At 36.8% G+C, this 14,391-nt stretch overlaps 1 long non-coding RNA gene across 1 annotated transcript in view; it reads right to left on the bottom strand.

Annotated features, from left to right (window-relative positions):
* LOC134754834 (uncharacterized) overlaps positions 1-8,111 on the bottom strand; it is a 151,445-nt gene extending 143,334 nt beyond the window's left edge. Inside the window, exon 1 of the long non-coding RNA XR_010128983.1 lies at positions 8,073-8,111. This is a non-coding gene — a long non-coding RNA (uncharacterized LOC134754834). The remainder of the gene's footprint in view (positions 1-8,072) is intronic.
* Positions 8,112-14,391: the final 6,280 nt, after the last annotated feature.

Genomic DNA, 14,391 nt, shown 5'->3' with positions numbered 1-14,391 from the left:
TTGATAGATAATTTCATTCAATATGGATCACTCAAATTAATTTATGAATCGAAGATGGCGTCTTTGTCACTCTCTAAGCGAATGAGCAAGTAAATAAAAAGGTTTTTAAACTGAACTGCTGAGGTAAAGAACTAAATGAGTCCGAACTGAACTAGTGAATGAACGAGTGGAAGTACTTCATTTGAATCTTTTATTTGGGAACTACTCATGTGCTTGATAGGTATTTTATTATTTTTAAATGTTATAAATTAATATCGTCGCATCCTGTCAACCCTACTTTGTTGTTGCGTGTGTGTCTGTTTGTTCTCAGTTTGGGCTGCTGTGCGATTGTGTGCAAATTGTATTGTTTTATTATTTCTAAGACCGGTAGGTGTGGGGAGCTGTTAACACATAAGACTGTCACTTTACGTAATATGTGTTAAGGGACATCTTACACAGATCAACCTAGCCCCAAACTAGGCAAAGCTTGTACTATGGGTGATAGGCGACGATATACATACTTATATAGATTAATACATATACAAGTATATGTACATAGAAAACACGCATGACTCAGGAACTTTGTGTTCATCACACAAATTAATGCCCTTACCGGGATTCGAACCCAGGACCATCGGCTTCACCCACGGCCATTAACTTAACCAGGTCAGACCGGTCGGCCAGATAGGTAATTTTATTGTAAAAACTCATGGCACATGATTATTAAACAGCGATGTGCACAGGTCAGGATTTCAAAGATTCAACGAAAATTTCGATTCGTACCTATACGAAAGAAAAAGTGACCAAGGTCTCCAGTGACCAAGCTGAGAACGAGCCATCGTCCTTTTCATTTGCGGCACACCTCAAGCACTCGGCCACCCGAGTCACTCCGGTCCGGTATGAGTCGAATTCTCTCAAGTATATGCAATATACTGATTTAAAATTTCACGATTTTTACTCATTATTATTCACAACGACGGGACTTAATCTCGTAAACTAAGTTTTCAATTTATCTCCGACGTTTCGAGGACGGCGTTGTCCCCGTGGTCTCGGAGAAGACTGGCTAAAGTTGACATCAACATCTAGGCGCGCGAATTTTTCGAACTACCCGCACTTGGTCTTGGTATCATGGTCTTGGTGTTGCAATACCTTAATTTCGTTATATAGTGTATAATACTAACCATATATTTAAGCTTTATGTGTACTAACAACAATGATCTCAGTTGGTGTATAAATAAAAATTAAATTAAATTAATTAATTAAAAAATTTATTGCCTTACGGACTATTTTATTAATCTGTGCTTATGGCGCCTTAGAAAATATTTTTATATATTTTAATTTGATTTGTCTGTTACGCAATAGGTTTACGTACCTACTGAAAACTTGCACGGTGGTAGTTAAACGAATTCTACATAGCGGAGTCGCGTTCAGATTGGTCAGAAGCAAATTTTGTAATAAGGCGATGCTTTATGAAGTTAGGTACATTATTCATCCTGTGCCTTCGTTAATATGATTAATAATTCCATTAAGCATATAAAAGGAAAACTTACCGCTATGTAACCTTATAGGCAAACTTTATTGAGAACATACATTTTGAACCTAATTGCCTAAGATACAAGTACTCTTTTACTCTACACTTTTATTCTAATGGAAAATAAACATTTAGGTACTTAATTATGATAGACAATGGAGTTCGTTCATTGCACGTCGCCGGTAATTTTAAGATGTCTTATTGACGATAGAGATTTCAAATTAATATCAACTTTATCTATGCGGGAATAGGGCCCAATTGTAAAAAATATCGTTCTGTGTTATATTGCTTAATGTTAACGTATGAAGTGCTAAGTAACAGGTGTCGAACTAACATTGACTTTGGTGCACTTAGAACAACCAACACTACTATTTTACACTCTGATGTGGCTTAATAAAAAATAAATGTATCTTTATTTTGGAACGTTCAAAATTCCATACAATATTGTTAGTACCATAGTTCTAGCTATGTGTTAGTAAATACATTAAAAATAAATACAAAACTTTCAACAATGAAATCACAATCCAATAAATTTAAACAATGAATATATTTTAAGCTAGGAAAAATGAAAGCTTCAGAAAAGAAGTGTATTTTTTTTGTCATTCATAATTCATGATATATTATGAACAAGTTGTAAACTTGTGTTTATCTACAACAGGCACTAGAACCACCAGGTAGGGTGACTATGACTACTACTTACGTTGGATCGGTTGCGTTCCGTCTGCTCGTTCGAATACAAACCGGGTCGGCCCGAGTTGGGCCTAACTCGGTTTGAACCGGGTTGGCAAACTGAGTTGACCATCTCTAAGGGTGACTGCTAGTTATTGGCCACTTTTAACAATAAGATCTCGCGTTTTGTACACATAATTAATGTCATTTTCTCAAAAATGGACGGCAAAGTCGACGTTGCCGGTTAAAAAGTAGGTCGCGAAGGGCGTAGTTTATGGTCCGTCGAAAAAATTAAAAAGTTAAAAACATTGCAGTCTCGATTTCGGGACTGCAATGTTGCATACAAATTCCATTATTTGTCGAGTTCCAAACTTTTTAAAAGTTGAAGTGGCCATATCAAATGAAGGCATCGGTCCATTAAACAGCCAAACAGATGATCAGTACTTATTATTATAATGTTGGTACCGCGACTATTTAGGTGTCTCTAATAGGTTGGCGTATTTTCAGCAGAAAAATACACTTCCATTTTTAATAAAATAATAAAACGGCGGCAAAGCAAATCTTTTTACTTTTTTCTGTGAAAATATATACATAAGAATGTTGCTCCTGTAAAATATTTCTATTATATTTGCATTTTTTGCGCCATTGTTGAGAAAAGCACTATATATGACTCGGCTGGAAGGCTACTTGCTGGCTTCGGATTCAATTAAACGGACTCCCAAGGTCGTCCGTTTAAAACGAATCCTCAGCCAGCAAGTAGCTACTTCCGAGCCTCGACAATAATGTACTATAACAGGTCTAACGCGAATTTCATTATTCTAATTAATAAAATTCTCTTCTCTGTCGTATCGCTCTTGACAGTCTTGACAGTGGTCGCGGTCGTGGTCAAGTTGAGGCGTCCGCATCGGTAGTAGAGGCGGACACAGCTCTTCGCACGATCTCCCGCCATCTCTCTCTGTTGGCAGACTGTCTGGCACACTCAGATACGCGGTTTCCCACTGCGGACTTCATTTGACCATTAATGAAATTAATGAAATGAAAAACATTATTACTACTTACTTACTCCGTTGGCTCAGCGACCCAAAATGAGACTTGGCCTCCTACACGTACAGGACAGCGCCACTTTTCTCGATCCTGTGCGACCTCTCGCCAATTGGTGACTCGAGGCTCGCGCAGATCCGCCTCCACCCTGTCGCACCAGCGATACCTGGGGCGTCCAATAGGACGTCTTCTTGCTGGGCGGCCCAGGTATGATCTTTTCACGTTCCGATCCTCATCCATTCTCTCAAGATGGCCCAACCAACGGAGTCTGTGAGCTTAGTTTCACCCATGATGATAGGTTCAGCGACGAAAACATTATTAATGAAATTTAATTGCGTTAATCCCGTTAATGACGAAGACCTATTTATTGGCTTTCTGATTTGTGAAGAGTGGCCAATTATTACTATGGATTGCCAATAACTATAAGTAGCAGTGGTCGTGGAAAGAATGTTCGCGATCCCAGGACGTTGCCTTGAAGAAGCTACCAAGTGATGCGTGGTTTTGCGGTTCTTTTAAACTTGAGTTTTTAATATCAAAATGTTAATGTTTAGCTATCTAAGACCAAAAACAATCATAATGAGAATATTCTGTACGCAAAAAATGCATAATTTCGTATAGTTTTTATCTTACATCTTCATATGAACACAAATTTCTCAACATTTCTCCTTATCTTAAAGCAAAGATAGATATAACTCCGTAATAGATGGATACAGTCTAAGGAAAAAACGTGCCTCGAAAATCAAGGAAATTTGATTCTCGTTCAGAGGGCGCTACTAGCTTTGGCCTACTGTCGTATAGATGGCGTTGACGGTTTTGTTTGTTATTTAACAATTTTAACACATATCAGTGAAAGAACATGGGTCAAAATCATAAAAATAATTAATGCAAATAAAAAAAATCATTTATCCATATTTAAATACATTTTATCGTATTTTTATAAATCTTCATTTTTTTTAAGTGTGTCGACAGATGGCAGTGAATTTACTGTGGTTACAAAATTTACTATGACAGTACCGCTCTAGTATAAGTTACTCTATGTCTTAAACTGACACACCAATCTGCCTTATATTATTCTAATCTTACATAAGCCTTATCAAATCCCAGTTGCATCACGGGAGAGGTCTTTGCCCTTATCATTTGATAACGACGCAGTATAATAATTATCCATTCATAAAAAATGCTGTTTGCCTTCGGTATTTCCTTAATTAAATTGTATTTACATATGTTGTGAGATGTTTATGTGATATAATTGTGTATTAATGTAGTCATTGAAATGGATTAAGTATGGTTAGATGTATTAAGTCATGTGGTTAACTTTGGCTATATTTTGATGTTGTGTTAATGTCGAATTGAAGTTTAAGAGCTATTAATAATTTCGTGTTTTACCATCTTATTTTTTAATAATTTAAGGAAAATGATCGATGCAGAAAATAAGTTACCTTTAGGACTTTGATAAAATAACGTTTCAATTAGGAATGCGAATGAAACTTGTTCGAGTAGATGACGTTTTTATAGATTCCATACAATGAGATATTTTATTTTGGAAAATGGCGACACCCAATTTAGTAGCAATCGGGATGAAACATTGATAAATTTTCGTGAAAATAAATTAAAAGTAAAACTACTTCCAGCTACGCAATTTTAGCTTGTTTTAGGTCACTGCTAATGTAATGTTTTTGGCAAAAATTTAATTTTTGGTACAAGCTTTTATCGAGATAATTCTAAAAACCAATAACACAATTAGGTTGCGTTGTTTTATCACAGAGTTCCTATGACCACCTCCTGTCTCCATCATCAGATCAGCTCGATGGTACCATAATGTTGCATTGTCACGCGACCTACATATGTATGCAAATTTTCAGCTTCATCAGAAACCGGGAAGTGGGTCAAATTTAACTTGCAAGATTTGACCCTTACAAACATGTTACATACATATTACATACATACTTACATAGGTACATTGCAAGTTAAATAAGTAAAAACCACAGCCCACAGCCACACACATAAATATTGATAATTAGCATTATGGAATAAAACTATGAAAACGGATTATATCGCGTATATTGAATTTATAATACATCCGACATTTCGAACCCTTTACAGCGTTCGTGGTCAACGGGTGACTGAGGAAAAATTACAAAGTGCAAAAATACCCACATACTAAAATAATGAACAATCATAGACTATAAACTTTAAGGCTGGTTGTACATGCAAAATCGGTTCATAAGGCTAGTTATACACTACAATTATTTTCAAGTAAAGATATATACGCATTATGTTATCACGAAATCAATGACCCTATTTCCGCATATATTTGAGAAAATATACTTATGCAATATTAACGTACACTATAGTAAAGTAGCCACACGCATCACACACCGCATGTATATGTATAAGCAACATAAGTATACAGCAGCTAAACATACAGACGACACGAATGACATTGATGCTACCGCCTACTAGAGAAACTGCTGACCTACTGCCAGCATGCTAATACTTCATACTTACTATGTTTAAGATAATATATGTGAGCATAAGCACTCTCTAGGGCCTAGGCAACCTTGTGATAGGAAATGCGCATGAGGAACCTCCCATTGAGGCCAAAAAGAAGTAAAAAATATTACTATAAAATTAAAAATATCACTATCGGGCTGTATATCGGCCCGGAAAAGTGCAGCAGACCCTGATTTGGATATTAGTCATGAAGAGTGACCTGAAGAAAGTCCAAGTACTCAACGACCCAGAACCGAAGTGTCTGCCGAACAAGGACGAGAGCCGACCCCAAGTGAAATGGGATAAGGCTATGCAGAGTAGTAGTAAAGCTAAAAATATCACTATGGATTAATCTAAGCCCCATCCCATTATAAAGTACCAGTTTGGTCCTCAACACGTCCAGCAAAAATTTATGGGTTCGCAGAAATCATCGAAATTTTGCTCCGTAGGTACATTGATAACCATCGAACAGTTTTACCATTGTTTTTAGGGTTCCATACCCAAAGGGTAAAAAATCCGTACCCAAAGGGTATTACTAAGACTCCGCTGTCCGTCTGTCCGTCTGTCCGTCTGTCCGTCTGTCCGTCTGTCCGTCTGTCTGTCACCAGGCTGTATCTCATCAACCGTGATAGCTAGATAGCTAGATATAGATATAATAGACATTTGAAATTTTCACAGATGATGTATTTCTGTTGCCGCTATAACAACAAATACTAAAAGGTACAGAACCCTCGGTGGGCGAGTCCGACTCGCACTTATCCGTTTTTTTAATGGGCATATCCATTTTACTAGCTAACTATGTTAATAAGATCTTTTAATTTTGAAAACCGTTTTTTATTATTATTAAGAAATAAACAGTTATATAACAGATGAGTATATAAAGTAACATTTTTCTAGTAATAGACCTATAGTTTCCTATATGTAAACAAATATTAATAAAAACTTATTACTAAGTACAAAAATGACATGCATATACATATAATCCGACAAGAAAGTGTAGACAATTATTAAGGACGCCACTTCCTACTACTACAGTCACATTTTGACGCAACAATTTAGTACAGAATTTTTTATAGTTCAATTTTATTTAATCTACTATTTCATGCCGCACGTGTGACGAGATATATGATGAAATCTTAAAGGGGCCCACAGCACAGATTAATAAATAGTCCCACAGACTATCAGTCCGCCGGACGCTATCGGCCTGTCAGTTGTTCGGAGCTGTCAAATTTGTGTTCTAACTGATAGGCCGATATCGTCCGGCGGACTGATAGTCAGTGGGCCCCTTTTTAGAATCGGGTATTTTTCTGGATCACATGCGAATTCTGATCCCAAATTGATTGCTTAGGCTTAAATATAACGAACTTGTAACATGAATATTGACTGACTAAGCGGTGTAAAGGTTCTTGAATGGCGACCACACATTAAGTTAAGCGTGGGTTGACCGCATGACTGACGATCTGATTAAGGTCGTTCGGGCGGTAGAACCAGAAGGCCTACGACCTACGACCATTTTGAATAGAGCAGTGAACATGCTGTATGAAGAAATTCAGTATTTTAACCCCCGAGGGGTGTTATATATCTGTCTGTCTGTTTGTCTGTGGCATAGTAGCTCTCCAACGGATGTGCTGATGTAGCGGCGGTTTTTAGGGTTCCGTGCCCAAAGGGTAAAAACGGGACCCTATTACTAAGACTCCGCTGTCCGTCTGTCCGTCCGTCTGTCCGTCTGTCTGGCTGTCACCAGGCTGCATCTCATGAACCTTGATAGCTAGACAGTTGAAATTTTCACAGATGATGTATTTCTGTTGCTGCTATAACAACAAATACTAGAACAGAATAATATAAATATTTAAACGGGGCTCCCATACAACAAACGTGATTTTTTTGCTGTTTTTCTCCGTAATGGTACGGAACCCTTCGTGCGCGAGTCCGACTCGCACTTGGCCGGTTTTTTTACGATATGATCTGTGGTGAAAGCGAGTTTTCTTACGGTGTTTCTTAGCTAAGTATGTTTAATAGAAATCGATCCATCAGATTCATCCATCCATCCAGCGATCCATTGCTTGCCTATCGGTGTTCTATCGGATACATTTCGGGGAGTGCGCACAGGAACTGCACGACCTGATCCCACCTTCCCCTTTCCATCATCGGACATCCAGGCGTCCACATTCCATTCGTTCGGACGAAACGTTTTGCCTCCTCCTTTTTGATACGGACGGCTAAGGAATGGAATGCGCTCCCGCCATCTGTATTCCCTGATCAATATGACCTCGGTCTCTTTAAAGCAAGAGTGAATAGGCTGTTACTGAACCGGTGAGCTCCATCTTAGGCCCTGTCTTCACTTTTCATCAGGTGTGACTATAGGGCCAATCGCCGATCAGTTTATAATTAAAAAAAAAAAAAAAAAAAGTATCCGCTCGTTTCCAAAATGAACCCTAAAAATAACGTTCGCCGCTACGCGCTACCGTGCGTATTAAATAAACTCAGTACTTGCTCATAAAAACATGTCACTACCACAATTCGCGCTACTTATTGACTTTACGTACATTTAAATGATTATTTAACCTACATACTTAATACGGAAGTCCTTGGCGATGTTTGCTATCGACCCCCAAACGCATGCGCGAAGGTCAATGTGCACCTCACTTGACAATCCACAAAACATCTTAATCACAACAATTTGTCCACAGAAATGTCAACTCTACGATGAACTTAGTAAAATTCAAATTTTTACGTCATAAATTGTTTACATATAACTTCGCTTATTTTTGAGTTTATTTAACTACTCTCTTACGCAGTCAATATAAAGTCCGTTTTCGCGAATTGCATATTGGCATCGCGACACTGAATAATGTTAGTATTAACCAAAGATAGATATAACTCCGTAATAGATGGATACAGTCTAAGGAAAAAACGTGCCTAAAAAATCAAGAAAATTTGATTCTCGATCAAATGGCACCACTACCTTTGGCCTACTCTCGTATAGAGGGCGTTGACGGTTTCGTTTGTTATTAAACAATTTTAACGCGTATCAGTGAAAGAACATGGGTCAAAATCATGTAAAAATAATTAATGCAAAAACAAAACCATATTTAAATACATTTTATCGTATTTTTATAAATCTTCATTTTTAGTTTTAAAGTGTGTCGATAGATGGCAGTAAATTGACTGCGGTTACAAAATTTACTACGACAGTACCGCTCTATCTTATTATATCCTCTTTGGTATTAACATATGTTTTGGTAGCTAATCTTAATTTAATTTCTCTTTAGCCTTTTGTGCATTTAATCAAGGCTTAAACAGCTGTTATTGCGTTTATTATTTGGTATCGTAAATTGAATTTAAAATGTATCGCATAAGAAAAGGTAGTCCGTTTAGACTAGCTCTGCACCAACTTATCAGCGACAAAATGTGGGGGTTGAATTCTGGAATCTTTTGCTTGCTCGAGTATCAATATTAGCATGAGGCATTAAACAACAACTTTATCCCCTTGTAAAACTAATAACTATTGTTTAACTTTACTATAGAGCAAAGATTGATATAACTCCGTAATAGATGGATACAGTCTAAGGAAAAAACGTGCCTCGAAAATCACGAAAATTTGATTCTCGATCAGATGGCGCCACTAGTTTTGGCCTACACTCGTATAGAGGGCGTTGACTGTTTCGTTTGTTATTTATAATTTTAACGCATACCATTGAAAGAACATGGGTCAAAATCATATAAAAATAATTAATGCAAATAAAAAAATCATTTATCCATATTTAAATACATTTTATCGTATTTTTATAAATATTTATTTTTAGTTTTAAAGTGTGTCGACAGATGGCGGTGAATTTACTGGGGTTACAAAATTTACTATGACAGTACCGCTCTAGTATAAGTTACTCTATGCTATAGAGTAAATCTGTTGTTTGCCGCTCAAACAAGCTAGCTATATTAGCTACTTCCAAAGGCGGCTTCTAGAGCCGGCGTAGCTCTATTTGACGTTCTTAAGCGCATTGTAATATGCGTACCTACTTGAATAATAAACTATCTTCTATATATATATTACGCGAGGCCGATTTTTGTTCATCCCATCATATCTACAGTTATGGTTCGATTTTAATAAATTATATGTCATTAGATTCGTCTCATGCTACAGATTTGCAATAAGCTCTTAGTTTTTTGATTTTTTCCCGAAAAAGTACTAAAAAGTTAATTTGAAAAAATGTACCACGTGACCTTTGTTTTGACTTGAGATTGAATTGAACTCAAACCTATATCCAATGTATGTAAGGTATCCAATCCATTCAAATATTTGTTTTGAGACTGTAACATGCATACACCACACTAAAAATTATATTAAAACACCATAAAATTTTATTTGTGTTTGACAACATGTCAGACATGTGACATCCACATCAAAGAGCATATCAGTGGTTGGAAACTCTCCTGTTACGAACAAATGTATGGCAAAGATATTTGTCATTACTTGTTATCTTTATTAGGGTTCCGTACCCAAAGGGTAAAAACGTGACCCTATTACTAAGACTCCGCTGTCTGTCACCAGGCTGTATCTCAGTTACAGAATTGAAATTTTTACAGATGATGTATTTCTATTGCCGCTATAACAACAAATACTAAAAACAGAATAAAATAAATATTTAAGTGGGGCTCCCATACAACAAACGTGATTTTTTTGCGTAATGGTACGGAATCATTCGTGCGCGAGTCCGACTCGCACTTGGCCGGTTTTTTTTCTTTAAGGTTCGAAAATTCATGAAATTACTACGTAATATTACATTATTGGAATGTCACAATGATAAAACAGTATCTCACAATACAACGCACAGTATCTACAGAAAATCACCTTAACATCATTTCAATCGAACCTTCTTCCGCAGCGGACTTATCCTAAAACATTAAGGCTGCCTTTCCATTGAGCGGAGATTAGAGGACACGTGCGGGAATCAACCAATAGTTGTTATCAAAGATAGATATATCTCCGTAATAGATGGATATAAGGAAAAAACGTGCCTCGAAAATCAAGAAAATTTGATTCTCGATCAGATGGCGCCACTACCTTTGGCCTACTCTCGGATAGATGGCGTTGACGGTTTCGTTTGTTATTTAACAATTCCAACGCATATCAGTGATAGAACATGGGTCAAATACTAAAAAAATAATTAATGCAAATTAAAAAATTATATATCCATATATAAATACATTTTATGGTAATTTTATACATCTTCTTTTTTACTTTTAATCGTGTGTCGATAGATGGCAGTGAATTTACTGTGGTTACAAAATTTACTATGACAGTACCGCTCTATCCTATTATATCCTCTTTGGTTGTAATCCAGCGGAGCGGAGAAGATAACTTATGCTACGAGTATTAGTTGATTCTCGCACGTCTCCTCTCAGCTCCGCACATCTCCTCAGTGGAAATGCAGCCTAAAACGGAAGCCTGCCACCTCTTATTTAGTAGTTTCTTATGTCTTTTAGATAATGTTAAATCATCTTTACCCATAGTAACCAATCAATAAATGATGTATTGAAATTGAAATGGCGATGGGCGGGTCATGTAATAAGAATGAATGACGACAAGTGGACAAAGACTGTGACAACGTGGCCGGGTCCAGAGGGAAAACGAAGGCAAGGAAAACCATTAGAAATATGGTCAGATGAAATTACTAAAATAGCAGGAAAACACTGGATTGAAGAAGCAAAAACTAGAGATAAATGGAAGGAGTTGGAGGAGGCCTATACTCGAGAGAGGTCCTTAATATCTAAGACATAATTTATATACCAAATTGAAAAATTAAATTTTATTAAAATAATTGAATTATAAATTATATTAAAATCAACATAATGAAAAAATGTTAAATAATTATTTTGTGGACATACAGTAAATTATTTAAAATTTAAAATATAAAGTATAAGTTATGCATGCACTATTAATTCGATATTTCTCTTATAATATTGTAACGATATTAAGGAATAAATGGCTTTTTTTTTTTTTTTTTTTTTTTTTTTTACTAGCCTAATTTAGTGTCCCACTGCTGGGCAAAGGCCTCCCCTCGTTTCCTCCACTCGACCCTGTCGTTTGTAGTGTCCCGCCAATCCGGATAAAATGCGTCTAAGTCGTCCCGCCATCTCCTTTTCGGCCTGCCTGCACCCCGGCCAGCACCATCTATGGTGTTCCGTGGGTCCCACTCGGTAACCATTTTGGCCCACCTTTCAGGGTGCATGCGGCAGACATGCCCAGCCCAGTCCCACTTAAGCTTAGCGGTCTGGACACCTACATCTACAACTCGAGTTCTGGAGCGCAGTTCCGTGTTTCTGATTCTATCAGTTCTGCGAACACCTAGTATACTGCGCTCCATCGCTCGCTGGCAAACCTTGAGTTTGGACTTTAACGCCTCAGTTAATGACCATGTTTGAGCACCGTAGGTTAGGATAGGCAGGATACACATGTCGATGAGTTTGCGCTTGAGACACAGGGGAAGGTCGCCCTTCAATAGCGCCTTCTTGGACCAGAAGCTCTTCCAGGCGTTGTCAATACGTCTATTGACCTCTATGGTTTGCCTGTTTTCGAAGGAGGCTATCTGGCCCAAGTAAATGTACTCATCAACATACTGTATATCCTGCCCATCTACCGTGACCCTGTGTTTTGCTCCATTTTTATTTTTATTTTATTTTATTTAAATGATGTATGTTATAAGTAGCATATGGCGAGCGGTTGGCCCTGGCGCCGGTTGTGACACAAATACACATGCGTGTGCTAGACCGGCTTAGGCTTTAGATATTGTCTAATTATAGAATAGAATAATTTTTATTCGTAACACAGACAATAGACATACATTAAAAGAACATAGTGAAAATAAAGTGTCACGAAATGGCCCCATCTCAGCATGCTGCTGGCATAGAGTAACTTATACTAGAGCGGTACTGTCATAGTAAAATTTGTAACCCCAGTAAATTCACTGCCATCTGTCGACACAGTTTAAAACTAAAAATAAATATTTTTAAAAATACGATAAAATGTATTTAGATATGGATAAATGATTTTTTTTATTTGCACTTAATTATTTTTATGATTTTGACCCATGTTCTTTCACTGATATGCGTTAAAATTGTTAAATAACAAACGAAACCGTCAACGGCATCTATACGACAGTTGGCCAAAGCTAGTAGCGCCCTCTGAACGAGAATCAAATTTTCTTGATTTTCGAGGCACGTTTTTTCCTTAGACTGTATCCATCTATTACGGAGTTATATCTATCTTTGCTGCTGGCGACCACCAGCGCTGATCTTCCGATGAGACCATCAGGTGAGAATCACGGAAGGTAACAGACAAAAAGAAAGAAACATAAAAGAAAAGAGACATAAAATATGGCGAAAAATAAATTACACAAAGTTTACACAAACTAATACAAAAAGAGATACAATATGACGACATAAAAACATAACATAAGTACATAACATTAAATACTTAGACGGATCAACCGATAATTTGTCATTATTATCCTGTTTTAGGGTTCTATCTGCCATTTTTTTTGGCTATGGAACCCTCTCCGTTTCGTACCAGTAAAGTGATTAATGGTTTTACCCTGGTCTCTCCTACATAAGAAACCAGTACCGGCATCCCACAGTAATGAAAAGCGTCGTAAATGGAGTAATGGGTTTCTGGTCTAATCTTAAAGGTAATTGAAATCAAATTATCATAGCTTTCATAGTGCTGTATTGCACTACTAGCTAAACTAAGTTATCTGGTTTTGTATGACAGCTGAATAGTGTAGATTGGGAAGTGAAATGGCCAATGAAAAATGAAAAAAATGAAAAAAGTTTATTGTGTAAATTTGAGTATACAATAAATCACGGCCCTGTGTCCTGAGCTAGGAAACCCTGTGTTACAGGACCCAGTTTCGTTATACTAGTTTCTTAATCTAGGTATATATTGGTACAAATTGTACAGAGAGTTACTTTGAAACCATAGAGTAACTTATACTAGAGCGGTACTGTCATAGTAAATTTTGTAACCCCAGTAAAGTCACTGCCATCTGTCGACACACTTTAAAACTAAAAATGAAGATTTATAAAAATACGATAGAATGTATTTAAATATAGATAAATGGTTTTTTTTATTTGCATTAATTATTTTTATGATTTTGACCTATGTTCTTTTACTGATATGCGTTAAAATTGTTAAATAACAAACGAAACCGTCAACGCCATCTATACGACTGTAGGCCAAAACTAGTAGCGCCCTCTGAACGAGAATCAAATTTTCTTGATTTTCGAGGCACGTTTTTTCCTTAGACTGTATCCATCTATTACGGAGTTATATCTATCTTTGCTGCTGGCGACCACCAGCGCTGATCTTCCGATGAGACCATCAGGTGAGAATCACGGAAGGTAACAGACAAAAAGAAAGAAACATAAAAGAAAAGAGACATAAAATATGGCGAAAAATAAATTACACAAAGTTTACACAAACTAATACAAAAAGAGATACAATATGACGACATAAAAACATAACATAAGTACATAACATTAAATACTTAGACGGATCAACCGATAATTTGTCATTATTATCCTGTTTTAGGGTTCTATCTGCCATTTTTTTGGCTATGGAACCCTCTCCGTTTCGTACCAGTAAAGTGATTAATGGTTTTACCCTGGTCTCTCCTACA

The sequence above is a fragment of the Cydia strobilella genome, chromosome 1 (assembly GCF_947568885.1).
Source record: "Cydia strobilella chromosome 1, ilCydStro3.1, whole genome shotgun sequence".
Lineage (NCBI taxonomy): Eukaryota > Metazoa > Arthropoda > Insecta > Lepidoptera > Tortricidae > Cydia > Cydia strobilella.
The sequence above is the reverse complement of the archived record's forward strand: the minus strand, read 5'-3'. Positions and strand labels throughout refer to the sequence as shown.